Consider the following 21,564-nt stretch of genomic DNA (forward strand, 5'->3'; position numbering starts at 1 on the left):
CAACCTCACTATACATGGCATCAACCTCACTATACATGGCATCATCCCCACTATACATGGCATCAACCTCACTATACATGGCATCAACCCCACTATACATGGCATCAACCTCACTCTACATGGCACCAACCCCACTACACATGGCATCAACCCCACTATACATGGCATCAACCTCACTATACATGGCATCAACCTCACTATACATGGCATCAACCTCACTATACATGGCATCAACCCCACTATACATGGCATCAACCTCACTCTACATGGCATCAACCCCACTACACATGGCATCAACCCCACTATACATGGCATCAACCTCACTATACATGGCATCAACCTCACTATACATGGCATCAACCTCACTATACATGGCATCAACCTCACTCTACATGGCATCAACCCCACTACACATGGCATCAACCCCACTATACATGGCATCAACCTCACTATACATGGCATCAACCCCACTATACATGGCATCAACCTCACTATACATGGCATCAACCTCACAATACATGGCATCAACCTCACAATATATGGCATCAACCTCACTACACATGGCATCTCTCTCACGCACGCACGCACGCACGCACGCACGCATGCACGCACGCACGCACGCACGCACACACACACACCACTCACACACACTCTATGTGTCTGTCTGTCTGTCTGTCTTTTCACTCATCAACACAATTCCTTGTCTGGTACATATTCATATCAACTTTGGAACCAAATGTTTCTTTTGATGTCATCTCCAGCCACTAAATTAATACGCCTCCCACAGGTAGCGTATCGATTATGTTATTGGATGAAGAGCTTTTACATTGCACAACCAGTCTCATTAGACGCTGACTGATTTCAAATCTCAAATATTGATAAATGCTGCATAAATAGTTTCCAAAGGTGTCTGGTCAGTAGTGCAGCCTTCTTATTTGGCCGGACAACATGTCTTGTGATCCTTGCCATGAGCCTAATAAGACTGTCAACTTTATCGATCCAAATATCATAGTTCCTGGCAACCAATCACAATTTTGACAGGAAATGAGGAATTTTTCATACTCTTCAAACAAACAAGGAGATTGCACATTACTGATCCATATTAAGTGTACTTGAATGGTTGCAATATGAGTTGAGTGCAAGTTAACATGGAATAAAGTGGAGTATTTGTTAAATCTTCAAAATTGCTTTCTTGGTTTAAGTCAAGATGCTGTTCAAAGTTGTCAAGGGCGGATCCAGCATTTTTAAAAGGGAGGGGTCAAAAATATCAAAATCCTCTCTCTGTCAATTTTACTGTCTACAACATACAACATTTGGTTTTCAAAAGGGGGAGGTCCGGACCCTTTGGATACCCCCCTGGATCCGCCTAGTGATCTCTATTCCAATGCTTGTTTAGCTCTCTATTTTAACTGACAGTTTTGTTCAGTGACATTGTATCTGTGCCAGTGTTGTCACATTCAGTGTGGAATTGTCTGTTTACGGGGGAGGAGTTGTTTTCAGTTTAGAGTGTAATGATCCTTGAGAGAGTGGCTCGACAACATGGAAGTTTTTTTATCCCTATGGGAAGTTCATGATTGTTTACAATCACCCTGTAATAACATGCCACCTTCTGTGCAAACTTCATCAAAACAATCCATTTTCAAATATTATTTCAGGTAAAAAACCTTCGTGTTGCTTGGAATCATAACAGAATCACAATGACTTTTTAATTTAAAAAAAATATCAAATCAATCTGGTAATGGGGAAGTAATGAACGTTTCCATCATGTTTCCTCAACCGTGGGAAGAATGTGTGAAAAATAACCAAAGAAGTATTATATGAAAAGTTTCTATTTGCAGTACAAATGGGTGATTGCAATAATAATCTACAGCATTGTAGGATGAGGACACCGTTGATGAACACCGACACCCTTCCTGGTGGCAAGTAATTGCAGGGATGGTTTACTTTTTTTTATCTTTTGTTTGATGTGTGTCAAAGGGTTGTCCCATATGACACAAACCAACCTTCATAATAATCAGTCAGCTTTGCTCCTGCCATGAGGTAATCTGTTTGTTTCAAGAACATCACAAGTGAGTTCTGTGCTGATAGTCTGCTTGAAAGAGTAGGGATGTAATCTGCTGGAAGACCTGTTTTTGTCAACAGACAATTCAGGTAGTTTCTGCTGTCACTCTGGAGTCAGAAGGTGTTGTGCATTTGCCAACCTGTAGAACTTGAGTCCATGTCTGGTGGCAGGTTTGCTAGGAAACAGTTAAGATGGAGGATGTGCAGGGTATATCATATGTACAAACATTGTTTGCTGCAAGCTTCCTAAGGTCTGTGTCTGGTGATTCTCCTGATGCATGTTGCTAGGAAACAGTTAAGATGGAGGATGTGCAGGGTGTATCATATGTACAAACATTGTTTGCTGCAAGCTTCCTAAGGTCTGTGTCTGGTGATTCTCCTGATGCATGTTGCTAGGAAACAGTTAAGATGGAGGATGTGCAGGGTGTATCATATGTACAAACATTGTTTGCTGCAAGCTTCCTAAGGTCTGTGTCTGGTGATTCTCCTGATGCATGTTGCTAGGAAACAGTTAAGATGGAGGATGTGCAGGGTATATCATATGTACAAACATTGTTTGCTGCAAGCTTCCTAAGGTCTGTGTCTGGTGATTCTCCTGATGCATGTTGCTAGGAAACAGTTAAGATGGAGGATGTGCAGGGTATATCATATGTACAAACATTGTTTGCTGCAAGCTTCCTAAGGTCTGTGTCTGGTGATTCTCCTGATGCATGTTGCTAGGAAACAGTTAAGATGGAGGATGTGCAGGGTTTATGATATGTACAAACATTGTTTTCTGCAAGCTTCCTAAAGCCTGTGTCTGGTGATTCTCCTGATGCATGTTGCTAGGAAACAGTTAAGATGGAGGATGTGGAGGGTTTATGATATGTACAAACATTGTTTGCTGCAAGCTTCCTAAGGTCTGTGTCTGGTGATTCTCCTGATGCATGTTGCTAGGAAACAGTTAAGATGGAGGATGTGCAGGATGTTCTTTGCAACATTAGACCAGTATTGTCGGTTCTGACTGAAATAGTGTTCTAAGCAACATTAGACCAGTATCTTCAGATGTGACTGAAATACTCTTCTTACTGAAATGTTCTTTGCAACATTAGACCAGTATTGTCGGTTCTGACTGAAATAGTGTTCTAAGCAACATTAGACCAGTATCTTCAGATGTGACTGAAATACTGTTCTGGCTGAAATGTTCTTTGCAACATTAGACCAGTATTGTCGGATCTGACTGAAAAAAATTGTGTTCTAAGCAACATTTGACCAGTATCTTCAGATGTGACTGAAATACTGTTCTGACTGAAATGTTCTTTGCAACATTAGACCAGTATTGTCGTATCAGACTGAAAAAAATGGTGTTCTAAGCAACATTAGACCAGTATCTTCAGATATGACTGACATTCTGTTCTTAGCAGCATAAGACCAGCTGTACTCAATTCAGGAGAAAGTGTGACCAAGTATGATCCAAGTCATTCTAACATGGCTTTGTTTGCTAACCACAACCTTATGATGAACATCAGTTTGACAGTTAATGATTACTCAAATGTCACAGACACAATGTCACAATTTCACGCAATAGTTACAAGGTCTTGACCTGGCGCCTGACCAGGGAGTGTAATCTCGGCACGGAAACTGTCAACTCGTTTCTACCAAGTCAAGGGGATTGTGAAATGACCTTCCAAGATGTGAAATAGGTTATTCATGTGCACTAACTTAATAGGTTTGACCTTATGAATCTTTCAGTGGTAGTGTGTGTAACAGCTCATCTTACCCATACTGGCAAGGATATCTGTCCAATTATTTTCAGTACATCTCACTGAGCAATATAATTTCTGTTTCCTGCTTATTGGCTTGTTCATGCCAAATGTTCAATTGTTTTTTGTGTTTCATTTTTTGTGTGAAGTATTCAATAGCAATGTGATGTCATATCAACAAAAAGATGGCATCATCCATTGCCAGCTGGGTTTGTTCTTCGCGGCGAAGTCTCGAGTTCAATTCCCTACATTGTCATTGTGCAATGTGTGAAGCCCATTTCTATAGCTCCCTGTCGTGATCTTGCTGGAATACTGCGTAAATCAGTGTAAAACCAGACTCACTCACTCACTCACTCACTCACTCACTCACTCACTCACTCACTGTTCACGGTAAAGCTGAGTAACACATGTCACAATTTACGATTTACGACATCTGAACAGGGAAAACAAGACAGGGTTATTCAGTTCCCTGTCGAGAGTGTTGATTCGTCTCCACACTTTCCTAGTGTATTTAGGGCAAAGTTGATTAAGGATGCTAACACCATTTCCTTTGGATTGATAAGCGACAGTGTTAATTGGTGGGATGAAATTTGCCCAGTAAATCAGCATAGTTCCTTGAAAGAAGATGGAACTGAATTTGTGATCCATAATGGCGGAAATGGTTTCTGCTAAGATAGATAATGTATGTATTGATCCAATAACTGATGGGAACTGGAAGGAAATTGTTGACAATGGTTTCCTAACAACTTGATTGAGTATAGCTAATACATTTCTTGACTTCTGTCTGGGGTAACGTACACATGACTTATGTTATGTTATGTATGCCACTGACATTTTGGGGGGGAAAACTTCAGAAAATCACTGCAATGATGGATCTACACAGAAATGCATGTTTCACTCACTCACACATTGATTTGAGACAGTTCAGTACATGGGGTCATGGATGTCACAGTTGCCTCACATAACAGTCAGTCAGTTGCAAGTTCAGCTCCTTGCATGGTTGTAGGTGACTAGCACAGTGGGGAGCTAGCACAGACTGGTGGCAGTAATAGTATTGAAAATTCTATTCTCAGAAAAGCGTTGTGAAGAACTTGGTTCAGAGGGGAAGAATAACACCAGGAAATGCCAACTCTAAGACTGTGTTTCTTCTTATTCTCAAAGCCTGGTGTACCTATTCTGATGTCTCGATTACCATAGTTGACATGACATAGTTTGAATGCTGGTGACAACAGAATAAACCCATTCACTCACTCACTCGAACGCTTCTTTGCAATGTCCCTTAAGAAATGCTATTTTTGACTTGTGGAAACATTAAAAAGTGAGATTAACAAACATTTCGTAGCTTTAGGACAAGAATTGAGTGTTGGGGACCCCTTCTAACCTGGAATCCCCACTGCAAGGGGGTAGGGTAGTCTGGTACCGTAGCCGGGATGTTATGCCACATATACAACACTACCAGAAACAAACAGTGAAAAAGTGACTAGCCTAGTCATGTTAGTTGCTGTTCTACTTGGTAAGTAATGGATGCTCCCATTATGACAGATTTGAGCAGAGTGATGCAGACATATTGACCGAAATCCCAAAAGCACTCATACACATTCAGGAAGGTGCAGTTTAACTAGCACATTACCTCATCAACCTCTCAATGAAGAGACATTAGCAAGCAAACAAAGTCCTGCATGCTGATAGCTTAATGGTCCACAGGGAGTGTAGTCATGTGGAAGAATATGTTCCAGAAGTGATTTAGAATTCAAACTCCAAACAGGAAGTCCCCATAAACAAGACAGCAAAACTGGTATCCACAAGGCTCCATTTTCAAGCCAGGTGTAGTATTGTGTCTCCGGCAAATATCAAGAAATGTTTTTGTTGAAGACACCCTGTGGACCCTCCTGGTCATTACAAACCTATCAGACAATGGTTGGACAAGGAATAGTTCCTGTTAACTTCATTAGTCTTACATGTAGACTTAAATCTTTTGGGACTCGGTGAGCTGATGGCTCCCCAATCTTTCCACTGCTAAGGAGAAGTGTATTACCTTGACAGCCTTGACAGAGTGTAAATCCATAATATCCTCCTTACAACCCTCCTGGTTGGGTTGGAGGTAGATGTCAGCTGTGCTGAGCTGGATCAGATGACCCGTTAGAGTCTGATGGATGAACAGTATTGATTGCATGACTTTTTTCTTCTGGACAGGACCAGATTAGATTGATGAAACCTGTTTTCAACTTTTGGGATATTGGTGTCGGAATCTTCATTTTGTTCCTTCTAATTTTATTAAATATGTTTGTTCTTTTGTTCAATGGTGAATACATGTATTGCTTGTTAAAAATTTGTCTGCATATTTCGTTTTGAGATCCAGGTTAGAAGAGGAGGATGCTTGTTATAAGAGGGGACAAAATTGGATTGGGTGGTTGGTCTCAGTGACTCAATTGATTGTGTGTCATTGTACTCCAGTAGCAGGGGACGTTCCACATGATACCAACCCCTGGTTTTCCTACACACTGTTACATCCATCCTAGTCACAAGTAAGACACTAAACAGAGGGGTGGTGGGTAGTCTTAAAGTGTTCCCTCATCACGCTGAAGACCAGGGTTTGATTCCCCACATGGGTACAATGTGTGAAGCCCATTTCTGGTGTCTCCAGATTGCTGAATATTGCTAAAAGCAGCGAAAAACAATACTTACTACCTCACTCACTAAATGAACAACTACAGATTTCATAGTAAACTGGCTCCATCAGACTCATCATGAAGTTATACAATTCAATATGTCCACTGGTTGGCATTTGCTGTAAATGCTTTGACTTTTCCACAAATTGTGATCAAATAAGTCCAGGAAATAGTCCAAACTGAATTAATTGTCAGATTTTCACCTGCAAGATCCAGTTAAAATGTCCCCCATTTACATTATTACCCATTCTTTTCACATATAGTATTTGAACCTAATAAAAGAGTTAATCTATTTCAGAAATCATTTGCCTTCAATCAATGAGAAGGGTCATGAAACAGTGAACACATGGTGAAACACGCCTTGTGAGGGTTGCAAGTAACATGTCATGCTTATGGGCATGTTAATATGTTTTTAAATCATGAGGATGACACATTTCAATTATTGGATATTATTGGAGATTTGTGTGATCGTTATAACAAGCTACTTTAGCAAGTTAGCACCTTTTAGAGAGAGTTATTACAATTGGACATGCACAAGGTAGGAATGCCAATAAATTGACTGATGTATGAGGATGGACATCTTTTATTAATAAAATCGACAAAATCCTTTCCATAATCACCAGAAATCTCTGGCAGTCAGACTCCTCTGTATGACTCTGACTATGTCAAAAGTGTGTGTCTATATATCACTATCAAATAGTGATGGTACCAGCTGTTTGTGAAAGGTGGCGAGTGTTTGCTTCCCGACTGGTGGCACCTATCATTAACAACAGTGTCAAGATGACTGGGAGAGACCAGTGTCCTGGGTCGATGTTCTGAAGGCTTGTTGACTTGTAGTACCTTTATCAAGCAAGTGTTACTTACAGATTTCAACTTTTTTATTTTTGCAACGCCATGTTTTGGCATGGATGTTGGTACCTTTATCAAGCAAGTGTTACTTACAGATTTCAACTTTTTTATTTTTGCAACGCCATATTTTGGCATGGATGCTGGTACCTTTATCAAGGAAGTGATACCATTGCCTGGTAAAGGTGCTCCAATATGGCGCACATTGCGCTGAAAGAATTATGATGTTGAAATGCATACGTCAACAGTCTTCATTGATGCTCCAGCTTGTAATAAGTTCAATTGTATTGATTATGCTTAAGTATTGATAGTCACGATATGGCTGAAATATTGCTGATGTGACTAAACATTTTAACTCACTCACTCACTCATTCTAAAATGCCACCTAGAGATAAGATGTGCTGTTGCAAGCAAGCGATGAAGCATCTAGAGACAACAGCCTACAACACTCTCTGCTCTCTCTACTGTAACCCGGGAGATCATCAAGAGTAATGGCCTTGTCTCAGCAAACAAAGTTCAGTTGATGTTTCCACTGCGACTTAAGTATTTCTTTCAAGAAATATGTTTCTTAGTAGATAAAAGGGTTTGGAAGTTTGTGTCGGTTGGAGATCTTACATGTTGCTGGCTGTGATAAGTTTATGTAATTTTCTTGATCCACAAATTGGTTTAGGATACTCTTTCTTTTTCAAAATGTCTTTACCTTTGAAGGGCAATTGGAAGCAATCATCACATGAAACACTCGGCTTTACGGATCAAAACTCATCCACTCTGTTTTCTGTGAATCGATGAGAAGTAGCATCACATCAACTATGTACAGCAACAGAAGGAAGATGTTAGTGTCGGTAAAACAAAGTGTTTTAAGTTGTTGAGATCGACGCAGATGCAGATGCAGGACATTTCACTTGTTCAAGTCTTACCCAAACCAAGACCCTACATAGATCCATTATTGACCCACAAGGAGTATCCCCAGAATGGGCTTTAGAGTGAGTGAGTGAGTGAGTGAGTGAGTTGGGTTTAACATCGCTTTTAACAGTATTCCAGTTATATAACGGCGTGCCAGCTTAATGTTGGAGGAAAGCCCGAAATGATGCAGGTCTCAGATGTTTACCACTTTGGTGAAACCAACAAGCACGGGTATAGTGCTGACAAACTTAGAAACATAATCAGGGCTAACCGGGATTCAAACCCACAATCATAGGTTTTCGGCGTGCCCAAGGGACAGAATTCGCGGCGCCTTAGACGACTGGGCCACCTGTGTCCCTGAATGGGCTTGAGAAATATTTGCTATTTCGGAAACCTGGGTGACTGGTCCTCCATGGGGAGCGTTGTTTATACCATAACTGGAATGTCTGATCCATATTGCTGAAATGTTACATGGCATTAAACAACCAACAAATGTGCCTGGCAGATACCTTACCACAAGGCTACCAAACCCAGCCTTTGAAATTTGTCTTTTTAGACTAGTCCAGAGGACTTGCGTAAGCCTTATTCACTGGTCCTCCAGTTTGTACCTCATCCTGCTTGAACAAGACACAACTCTCTTATATAGTTACATTGTCTGTCAGTTTCATTCAGTTCCAATTTGAAGCAAAACTGAAGCATTTAGAATTATATCCCTCAAATGCTACTTGTCAATGATGACTACCATCATTGGATTCTTACTCGTCCTCATCCCAATTTAGCAGGCTAAAAGACTAGCATGAATAAGAAGGCTCCAATGTTACATGTATACACTAATCCAACTATCTGCTGATGAATTTCGAAGGCTACCCCCGAACCCACCATGTCTCGCATCAGAATATTTGTATTTGTTTGAGTCAACCCTGAATACCTCACATATATTGATCTTTAGTTAACCTTTGCTGACATTTTGGGCTGATAGTAAATATAACCAGTTGAGCTGTGGAGCCACCTCCTTCCACATCATTTATGGTAAATTGGATGATAGTAAAGGAGTTAATGAATAAAATCTTGGAAGAAAACAGTTTTGATACATTGAGGATGCTGAATAGGCCAGTTTTATCCTCATTTATCACTACCACACTATTTACAGGATAATGTATTGACAGGTATAACCATGTTAATCAAGTCTTATACAGGCTTGTTTTTATCATGTTTCCCATTCTAGAACTGGTAGATTCCTGTGGGAATTATCGACACATGGCACACAAAGTGTCATTTATCATGCACTTCCATTTTGCTGAATTTGACTTACAGTTTCTACCCTTCTAGACATCATAAATGAATACCAGTAGTAACTTGCCTCTGAGTGAACGGGGGCAGTGGGATGGCCTTGTGGTAAAAGCGTTGGCTCGTCACGCCATAGACCCGCGTTCGATTACCCACATGGGTAAAAATTCTGGTGTCCCCCGCCGTGATATTGCTAGAATATTGCTGAAAGCAGCGCAAAACCATGCTCACTCACTCACTCACTCACTCACTCACTCACTCACTCACTCACTCACTCACTCTGAGTGAACTGAAGTAAACTACATATGAGAGAACTTTTGTCATATACATGTATATGTTCGTTGTTTAACACCACTTTCAGCAGTATGGCGGCAGTCCATAAATAATCAAGTCTGGGTCAGACAGTCCTGTGATTGACATCATAAGCATCAATCTATGCAATTGAGATACAAAGACATGCATCAACCAAACAGCGATCCTAACCACACAATCCTGTTAGTCTCCTTTTATGACCAGCATGGGTTGCTGAGGACCAATTCTAACCCAATTCCAACTCATTGGCCACAAATCTACAGTGTTGTGGCTACTCATTGTTAGGTGTGGTCATCATGAAAGGGAGAGGTGGACAGATTCACAGGCCTTGTTCAGACTTACAGGGGAAGCGTGAGTGAGTTGGACTTAATGCATCTTTGCACAGTATTTTACTCGCTTCATAATGCGAACTACAGATGTTCTAGTCAGACGTCGCCTGCTGCATCACGGCATATTTACGAAAAAAATACATGTAGCAGAATTTGTCCTGAGAGATAAGACAGAAGGAAAAACATTTGAGAAGATATGTAGAGATGTGATAATCTGAGGCCAATATTTTAGCTTTGGTGATGCTAGACACTCTTTTGTAATTAATACTTGGATATTACAGCTTTTATTCTGAAAAAATATCAAAGCCCATTAGCTGCCTTTTTCAAACTACAAAGTAGGGACCCAACAGAGAGTCTAGGTTGGAATAGGCCCCCAGCTGGTTGTATGAGGCGACTTAATGAATTGGGGGTTCAGGCTTGGTGTCATCGTACCCCGATGGTGTGAGTCGTGCTCACAATATATTTGACTCTATTGTCTGGTCCAGACTTGATTATTTTCAGACTGCGGTCATATAGCTGGAGTAGTGCTGAGTGCAGTGTTAAACAACAAGCAAACGGTAGGGGATTAGCTACTTAAGCAGATATGGTGTTCCACGGATACACTAGCAGTGACACTGGTGCTTCTCGCAACATGAAGGCAAAACTAATGGATAAAAATCCCACAGACAACTGTCCCATTGGTATTCAGAATTGGATTCATCAAAGGGTTTATTGCCTCTAAGCAGTTTCATATCACACTCAGTGAATATTTCAAGGTGAAATTACTAACAGGATAATGGCTATGTTTCCCACCCAACATGATTGCCAACAAGTATTTATCATAATTATGTTGAGAGGTATTTGCACCAGTCACTCAGGACTGGCCAAATTGTGTTTTAGTGACAGTAATTATAGACCAGCAAACTTGAGTGCAAAATTAACATAATGATCCATATAGTGCATGTCTTTATGAAATTAGTATCAGCAGCTAGATTGGAGAACAGGATGCATCAAGCAGCCTCTGAATCTCTCTAATGAGAAGTTGCTTGCAATTATATTGCGTCATTTGTCCATTAGCATTTAGTTCTCTTAGATCTTGCAGACTGTGGTAAGTAGTGGCATATATTTGCCTCATCTTCATTTTCTTTCCTGGTATGCAATGTTATATGTGTTTTTGATGAAATTGTCTCCCTTGTAGTCATGGCAACATCATATCTGGCAGTGTTGATGTTTAGTTAAACAGTTTAAGGACCACTTATATAGAACAAAATCCTTACAAATATTATGCTCATTATGCTTAATTTTAAGGGCTTTACCTTGACTTACAAAACTGGGGAACAGAGGACCCCTAATAGTTCATTTCAAGGGTTGTTACAGGAAATATGAGGGTCCTGTAAAGTAATGGTGAACTATACTGTCCTGTATGATTTGATAATTACTTTAATGACATGACCCGTGTAGATTCCGGGCTAGAATTGGTCTACAGCAACCCATGCTTGTCGTAAGAGGCGACTAACGGGATCGGGTGGTCAGACTCACTGACTAGGTTGATACATGTCATCGTATCCCAATTGCTGGGTGCGGCATTAAACAACAAACAAACAATTAATGACATGACTTTTATGTTTCTTGTCAAGAATTAGGTACAATGAATGTTACTGTGCGTCCTGAGGGACAACACTATTTTTTTTTCTGCGTCCATTCTGTACATTTGTGACCTTCATTTCTCCAATGTGTAAAACCCAGGTTTGAATAACTCAAATTTCCAGAACATCATTTTCATCACTTTCAACATTTCATTGTTCGTTAAAATAAACAGTTGCAATGTTTCATATTGTGCTAAGATAAGATTCAAGATACAATAGTATGTATTATGTACCTTCATAACATGTAACTGAGATATAGTTCAAAGTGGCGATAAACCCAAGTCACTCACTCACTCATACCTAATGGGCTTAGGACATTCAGCACTTTCCTCCAACATCAAACTAACATGTTGTGATATGACTGCAATTATGTTAGTCCAAACTCACTCACTTATATCCAGTAGTATGGATTGTTTTTTGTTGTTGTTTTTTTCATTTTTTTATTCCTTTTAGAAGGATGTTGCATTTCCCCTTGTTCAAGCATAGTTGTTTTCACGTACACGTTCAGGGTGAGCATGTGACTGAGATGCTGCCAGACAATTCATATGATTTATTGAACAGATAAATAGTCAAGTTTCTTGACATATGGACAAGGCATGATATTAGTAAGAGCATAAATATAAATGCAGATATATACATAACTGGCAACTATTTCCAGTAATTACATTGGCCATTTTTCCTTGAACTTTAAAATACAGCTGTTCTTTTCTTTCGAGCAATAAACTACTCCACTTCAAATATATCTTTAAATCATTCTTAAAACTATATTCAAGTTAATTTTATTGTTTTATTGTGTGCGTGCGTGCGTGTGTGCATGTGTGCGTGTGTGCGTGAGAGAGATGCCATGTATAGTGAGGTTGATGCCATGTATAGTGAGGTTGATGCCATGTATCGTTGGATCATGGGTTTTCGGACATCATATGTTTTGTGTGTGTATGTGTGTGTCTATATATATATATTTGCGGATAAGAAATTTTTATTTAAAAAAGGTGTTAATTCCTAGTAGTATTGGAAAGTCAGTGTAAATGTACAGTGTGGGTTGTTGGTGATACTGTGAACCATTATTGTGTAGGCATGTCTGGGTCTCCCCCAGCAGCCTAATGGGTCCAACACTCCATTCTAGAACTTACCACTGATGTATGAAGGGCAGTTGTTTGCATTGGTTTAGAATAGAGCATTATATCTACACTGACTTCAGACTCTGGAGATGTATTCTGTAAATTGAAAATGAATTATTGATGTTGAGAAAATAACTAGAATTTACATTTTGTATGGGATCTTGTACAAAAGCCTCCCTGACCAGATTAATGTTGGATGTGGACACAGAATGCTGAAGCTTGCAGACCGTTGATCAGTATCAAGCAACAACATGACATTCGAGGAGGGAAAGCTGACGTCTGCCATTTAGAAAAGATTTGGAACATGGAGGGTTTGATAATATCAAAGCAAGTAAAACAGGCAGCATCAAAACCATACATAATGTAAGCCTCAACGGACCAACACTGTGAGGTGGGGAGTTATGGCCTGTGTTTTCATTGATCGGCATATGTAGACATTAATGAGTGCAGAGGACTCACGGTGATTGCAGACATACAGAACACAGCTTTCCAATTTCCCAGTTGACAGCCACAGGTTAGTCATAGGAGCTGTTTTGAAATCTTGATGGAGTGTGTGGGCTGCTTGTTTGGATAAATTATGACACGCTGATTTTATTGCCGGTACCTTTTTCTAGAAAAGTTGTCAGGTCTTGAGAATATCCAGGTCCATTTATTTCAGATCTGTCAATATTTCTGCAACCATTTGTCTATGCTAAGCTAGTTTTTATGGAATAGCTATACTCTTGTTTTTTATTAAGTTATAAAGGATGTATTTTCTAGAATGGAATTGTTTTTATGGATAGGTTGTCCGTATATGATGATACCCACATTCAGTGCTTTTGCAGTTTTATTCCTCTTTTGATGACCATTTGGTTATACTAATCTAATTTGTTTCAGTTTCTTTAAAGATTTCTTTCGAAAAACGCACATGTAACTTTTAATACTCAACAAAGGGCAAGGACTATTTTCAAATTACGGATAAATGTCCTTACTCTGACAAAAAAAACTAAAATTATCAGCTTCAGTTTCAAAATTAGGATCTGGCAGTAGGTGAGTATGTTTTTACTGTTGAAATGTTCGAGGGGGAAAATCAATCATGATTTATGGTTGGTATTCCAAATGAACTGAAGATAACTGACCCCATGAGGTATTTGGATGTGTTGTATACCGGACATTGGTATGTAGTGGTGTCCCAGAGCTTTGCAGCCAGAACCTCACAAGACCTGTTAGGCCTCTATGTGCATGACTTGGTTTGCCAACCTTTTTCTAACACTGATGAGGCGGTAGGGTATAGGTAGCCTAGTGGTTAAAGCTTTAGTTTGTCACGCTAGTCCATTTCTTGTGTCCCCAGCCATGATATTACTGGAATATTGCAAAAAGCGATGTAAAACCATACTCACTCGCTCACTCTAACACTGATTGATAGGTGGTCAAAATAAAAATAAAACATAACTTTTGAATGATATTCTTTTTCAAGTGATATTGTTGGGTTGGACAAATGTTTTGGGGGGAATTATTTTTCTGAAAAGTCAAAGGGTTACTTCTCTTCCAAGAATATCATATTGACCTCCTTCGAAGTTTTTATTACTCTCAACGAGGTTTAGGCTCAGGGTGAAAAAGAAGACAGTTCTCAAAATTTTCTGTTTATTCAATTAATTGTAAAATTTTACATCGGCAGATGTAACCAATTAATCAAAGATCAATGTTTATTGAGATCAAAGGAAAACGAAGTTCAATTAGCAGAAAGAAGAAGCACTGGAAACCAGCTCCTTCATTAAAGTTGACCAAATCATTCTAACCATGCAACTCTACAATTTAATAAAAAAGGCAAAAATCTGATAGGTACAAATCGAGAATTGACTTGGTAACTCTCCAACTGGACAGCATGGAACCAGCCAGCCAAGTTACTCTGGTTCAGCCAATGGCAGGCAGAGGAAGCCGACCTGGGTGACCCCTAGACTGTAGATCTGGAGTCTCAGACAGGCTGAGAACAGCTCCATGTACATGATATATATCAGTATTTAGTAATTCCCCATTCCAAGGAAATGCTTGGATAGGCTCTGCAGATCTTTTGTGGCTGTGGAGGAGGAATTAGCCAATCTGGAATGTTGTTCATTGCTATGTATATATTAATGGGTTTGTTTGTTTGTTTGTTGTTTTACGCCACATTCAGCAATATTCCAGCTTTATGACGGTGGTCTGTATATAATTGAGTCTGGACCAGACAATCCAGTGAATGATATCATGAGCATCGATCCATGCAATTGGGATCGATGACATGCTTCAACCAAGTCAGCGAGTCTGACCACCTGATCCCATTTGTCGCGTCTTACGACAAGCATAGTCACCTTTAAGGCAAGCATGGGTTGCTGAAGACCTATTCTACCTCGAATCTTCACGGGTCATATATTAATGGGACAACCATCTTGTATTTGGAGGTTGGGGCAGGATTTGGGGGGGAAATCAAGCTGTAAAAATTGTTCTCCGATTTTACACACACAAAAAATCATTCACTGAACCTAATGGATGTTCTGAAAAATTATGTATGGGTAAAAACGATATGAAACATTGAAGTGAAGAACTATTCTGTCTCAAACAAAAATCCAAACTTTGTCATCAGTGTGTAATTTATTTGGTGCTGCATGCAAACATTTGAAACATCACAGCAACTGCAGTGACCATTATCATCTCCCTGTTCACTCAGTATTTACTCTCTCTCTCTATAGCTACATTTAAAAGAAGCTATGATTCCAACTTGACTTAAATTTATACAGGTTTTATGAAAAGAAAATCCAGTTATAGCTTTAGATGTTATGAAGTTAGTAAAAACCCATCAAAGTTACGTGACATGTTCAGATCTAATTTAATCAACGTCCAAAGGCTCAAGACGTCATTATATTGATCGTGGTGGATTGCGCTCGAAATATCAGCCCCATAAATCCAGGAATATCAGCTGACTTATACAGTACTGAAAAAGGAAGCATGACTTTGAATTCCTGATTTTTTACTTGTAGGACTTTTGCTTGGCCAGTATTCCTCATGGGAAAGCTTTCAAGAGTGGATACGTCTTACACTTTCTTACATTTTAAATTGCCTCACCAGGCCAGATCAATTTATTTTCTTGTTTCAGGGACAGCCTACCTAAGTCTCTAGCCTTTGTTTGTATAGATCTGTAAAAAATGTTTTATTTCTAGAGAATTTTTTTTAATAGGAAATTAGCCCGACATCTGACATCTTACTTTTAGCTCACCTGACCAGGAAGACCATGTAGGCTTATGTTGTAGCAAGTCATCTGTCGTTGTCCATAATATGCTTTACCTTTTAGACTTCTTCTCCAAAATAGTTTGTTGGATTCACCTGATTTGGATATTTGTGTCTATATGGGGGTTCAAGCTTGTTCAAAGCATTAGGATTGGAATTTCAATATGGCTGACAGTTAGCCATCTTTGATTTATAAAAATAAATGAATTGAAATCTTCTTCTCAGAAACCTAAAGGGCCTAAGGCCTGAGACTTGGTGGTTGAGATGGTCACCTTGAGTTGTACCAAATGTGTCAGAAATGAAAGAGGGCTGCCAGTGACCATTTTGGAAAATACAAAAATATCTTCTCCTCAGAAACCAGTGGATCAATGAAGCTGAAACTTCATCTGCACTTTCCAACCATTGATGACACCTAAATTTGTCACAGTGCTTTGAATCTGGCCTCAGCAGCCTTAGTGAAACAGGTGTATATGGCCATTACTCTGTCCTTTTTGTTCAGAATGTAATGAAAGCTTAACCCCCATGTCCTAGCTTTTGCAACAATGTAAATTTCAACCTTTGCTCTTAAATTCTCTCAAAAAGCAATTACCTGCACAGTAAACATCATCTTCTCAGAAACCACAGAACCAGTGAAGCCAAACCTTCTCATGCAATGGTGTTACCTAAATATGGTCAAGAGGTTCCAATCTGATTTTCAATATGGCTGCCACAGTGGCCATTACTAAGTCATTTTTGTTCATCAGAATGTAAATTTAGTACATGTGTAATTAGTATTGAGGCTCAACACAAGTGTTCAGGGTTTTTTGTGCTTATTACAAATTTGTGACCTTGTTTGGGCCATGTTTATAAAAACTCTCAAAAAACATGTTTGACTCTGTAAACTTTGTCTCCTCTGAAATTGACATACTGAGGAAGTTGAACTTTAACATATACATTTCTCCCTATGACGAAATCCTATTTTGTTATGATAATTTATTTTAGTGTTAGTTTTTAGTCTGCAGTACTTTTGTAGAAATTATTTGAATTTCAATGCGACAGCAGTAGATATTGTTTACTGTTAACTACATATCCAGTTGAGCTACAGAGCCATGGCACTAATTACTAATTATACATTGGCTTTTGCTTCTGACTCTTGGCATCATGACCAAGAAAGTCTGTCAAAATGATTGTTAGTGTAAATACCACTGTACAGCATTACAGTTCTACATGTATCTGCAGACCCGTCTATATAAAGAACTTCAGTGGAATGTAGGAGCCCTGCTGTGTAGTTGAATGGTGCAGTGAAACAAGATTTAACTGTTTTAGTACAAAAAATACCGCATTCGACGAAATAAGCGCCCAGGGCGCTCTCAAAATTAGAAATAGGGGGCTCTTATTAGAATATTACTTTGGTGAAAAAAACAGAGTTGAAAGATAAATTTCGTGGTTTATGGTGACAGCCTGAAATGCTTATGTACGACAAATCGGTTTTTTCCAGAATTTAATTGCCAATAATAAAGGGTGCATATAACACACGAAGTGTATTATAAGCGAATAGGGGAAGGAAGCAGTGCGTATTATGTGTGAATAAGGGTCGGAAGGGGTGCTAATTGGGATTGTTCACTAGCCAGTATATTAGCAAATCTTGACGTGGGCGCTTATTAGAGCGGGACGCTTATTACGTCGAATAGGGTATGTGTTCTTAACTGTGTCATACTGTGCAGAAGTGAGCCGAAAGTTTGGTGTATTGGCCACTCCGCTCCCCTCCATAATGGCCAATACTGAGGAAAGAAGATGTATAGCTAAATTATTCCTCAGCCCACAGTGAGAACACATTTACTTAGTTGTTCCATTCAATGTGATGTTTATGCATTACAACAATAAAAAAAAGTGGATATTGTTCTTTTGTTGCTTTGAGTGTGAAAGGACAGTGGTCGTTGTGAGGCAGACATGAACATTTGGCATTCCAAGACATACTGGTGTTAACTGCATGATTAACGTTTGAGGGAGCTACAGTAGTGGTTGGAGAAGTATAAGCAATTCAACACCGACCGAGCAAGAGTTATACAAAGTTCTTTCTTGGTGTCGATTCTAATGGCGATGGCTACCTCACCAAAACCAAATTTAAATGTCTCTCCAAAAAGCTTGGATTTCTTCTTGAACCTTCTAAATTAAGAGTGAGTATAAATTATTCAGACAAATTAAAGCTTTAACAAATATTTTAACAACTCCACTCCACTCCACTCCACTCCACTCCACTCCACTCCACTCCACTCCACTCCACTCCAATCCAATCCAATCCAATCAGCCCACATAACTCATGAAACGTTTCTATTTCTTACACTGTTTTCTTTAGATGGACATTGTGTGTCAGTTTTCCTGTATTTCTATTCTTGACGCCCACTATGTACAGCTAGATTATATAGCATATGAAATGGGTGATCTTTAAGGTTGGACCGTCCGGATCAGCGCACCTAGCGGGTTAGTGAAGGAAAGATAAGTTGAAAAGGATCGCCGATTAGAAGTCATTCCTCTTTCTGCATACCCATGCATATTTTCTTATCTAATACAAAAATACTATTTTTTAGATGTCAGCCTTACTGCCGAAGCTGGCAATGTCTAACAATGAATGAGGTCATGGAGTCCCTTCTCGGTATGATTATGATAATATTAGGTAAGAGGTTATATGTCATTCCATTACCACCCCACATGAACACCACATGAGCGACAGAAACAGTCAGTGAAGATTTCATGATCAGCTTCACCAGACACAGGATATTGCATCCCATACACATGAGATTTGAATGGACTCAAATTTTATGCACTTCTGGTCTCATGGGATGCCAAGAAGCATGCCTGTAGGAATCATTAAAACTAGTTCAGTGTGAAGTAAATTTAACTGACATCAGAACAGAACTCCAACTGAAGTTCAGATTGTCCACTCTTCATTTACCTCAGTCAATCATTTCAGTTCCATTTCAAACCAGGAAATCCCCATTTGCCATTAGTGCAAGGCTTCAGATCATTTGCAGTTGTATGAGGTACCGGTAATTACAATTCGTGTGTGGTGGAGTCGTGTGTGTGCCATCAGCGTGGAGACATAGCTCACAGCCATTACTATCGGACACCTATTTCTAGGCCTGGACGCCCAACATTTGGTCCCGAGTCCCAGGACTTACAAAAGCACCAAGGTAATTCTCTGCATGATATTGAAATGAGATCTACGCATTTGTTGCCTTTTGTTCTTCAGTACGTCTTCTGTTCTGATATAGGAGTGGGAGGAGTGTAAGGACATGGTCATCATGACAGTTGAATCTGTTCAGTAATCATTTATTATTATAAAGAGACCAACCATCCATTCAGAAATTAGCAACTGATTCCTGTATTGAATAAGTGAAACTATTCGCAACCACCTTCCTGCATATAATAATATAATATAGCCGTCTCGTTAATCCAACACACGTTAAACTCACAATCAGCTTTATCCGACACTATTGATGGGAATAGATTAAATAATTTTATTATTATGTGTTTGTATCATTATGTATCGTTTAGTTGTCCGATTCTCGATCATGAATGGCGATACTACTTAAGTTCATTTATCCGACATACTCGTTAATCCGACATAATCATATTCAACCAGCGATGTCGAATTAATGGGACTTGACTGTATTTCTATTGTGCATTGTGACCATAGCAACATCCAACAAGATGGCCGACGGCTATGAAGTTGTGTGGGGAAAGTCCAGTGCATGGGTCTTTTGGAATTAAAAAGAGAAAACATGATCAGAAAATGGAAGTTAACATCGCAGTGTGGGAACACTGTGACTCTTTTGTGAAATTGTTAAGTGACGGACATACGGCAACTTCATTCACTGAAGGAATTATCAACTTTAAATAGGAAATTAAAGAAAAACTTCAAGTCGTTTCACTTTAATATAACAGGTTTTTAACATATTTCCTTAGAAATAACAGTTGGGGTATATTGGTACATATCACAATGCATGAATCATTATTGCAATAACTTGCAATACGAAAGTCAGGCCAATACCCTCACTATTATGTACCCTAGAGATGTTTTTTAAAACCTTGTCAGCCTTGATTCAATACAACCACACAGGTTAGGCATGCCCACCCATCAAGTCTCCTTGCTCCTGGTGTTGATTGATCAAGCTCCTCACAGCGATAGTCTGTTCGCGGAGCTCTCTATACCATGGCTGTCACAAGTCAAAACTCCCCACTGTGACAGGTAGCCCCAACCATGCTTTGAGTTGAACTCGCAACCGAATGACCGTTATGTTTACAAACAAGTGACAACTGTCGTGACGCTGAATACACTTAACCGCTGCTAAATTACTTTCTTTGCTTGTCAATTTGAATTTCTATTTCATTAAAACTATCATCTTTAATTGATATAGTAAGAATGTAAGGGAGAACTTGGCTGATTTTCCGTTAGTATGCAATCTCGAACCAATGTGATTATTATAACGACAAAGTAAATTCATCTGGAAAACATGGTCAGTCGTAAACCTTTTCAAAATGAAATATGATGGCATTCCCAAAGACATAAACAAAAGTACATGTATAAACGTTACTACATTTGAGGTTAGAGGGCAAATTTCAAGATTCTTGTAATGGCCGTGCCCACACTGGTGGCAGCGATGTTACCGAGAGTGTAACGAAGGAGGTTGTTGATTGATATGTGAAGGGAAGTAACTCTGCCTGCCTTACCTCTTGCAAGCCAGCAGTTAATGGCAACATGGGAAAAGTTAATTACACTGAAACTAAGTGGCTGTTTACAGTTCAGCCTTACATTATGATACCAGGGACAAATGCCAGTGCCATTATATGTATACAGTAACTAGTGCTCCTGTACAGGATGGGCGATACGTTCATCTGCACATGCTGAGTGTTGTAAGTTGTAGGCAGAGGGTGTCTGCCAACAAGTATGGGGAGTCTGGCTGTTGTGAGGGAGTTTAATGCTTTTTTGTGTCTCCCTGCTGTGTAATAGTGCTTTGAGGACCGTAGAGCTTCATTGTCTGTTCAGAGGCACTTTAAGACAAATGTTAAGGTAACGAGCATCATGTAGAGTACGTATCACCCTTTGTTTTATACCACATCAGTATTTGTGCTGCTTGCCATCCCAAGACCTATTATGTAACAGCTAAGAGGAAGTACAGCTACCCAGCTTCAGTGGCAGAGAGATATATGGTTTTGTTTTATTTTTGTGTCATGGTAACCAATGACATAGCAACACTCGTCAATAGCCTCATAATTTATACTTTCAACAACTTGTGTTCATATATTTGAATCAAAAGGCACTTAGAGCCTCTGAGCCAAATGAGCTGAATGTTAAAAAGAAATTATTGTCTGATCGACGCTATTTTGAGGTTGTTGAGTTCGGATAAAATTTAGTATTGAAAGTCTTCACATGTCTAGGATGAAATCACAGC

The 21,564-nt window shown here is 39.4% G+C and overlaps 1 protein-coding gene across 3 annotated transcripts in view; it reads left to right on the plus strand.

The window, feature by feature from the left end:
* Positions 1 to 21,564, plus strand: part of LOC124136883 (multiple C2 and transmembrane domain-containing protein 1-like) — a 198,341-nt gene that overhangs the window by 59,015 nt on the left and 117,762 nt on the right. The gene's annotated exons all lie outside the window — the stretch shown is intronic.

This window comes from Haliotis rufescens, unplaced genomic scaffold, assembly GCF_023055435.1.
Source record: "Haliotis rufescens isolate VD_foot unplaced genomic scaffold, xgHalRufe1.0.p SCAF_1, whole genome shotgun sequence".
NCBI classification, from domain to species: domain Eukaryota; kingdom Metazoa; phylum Mollusca; class Gastropoda; order Lepetellida; family Haliotidae; genus Haliotis; species Haliotis rufescens.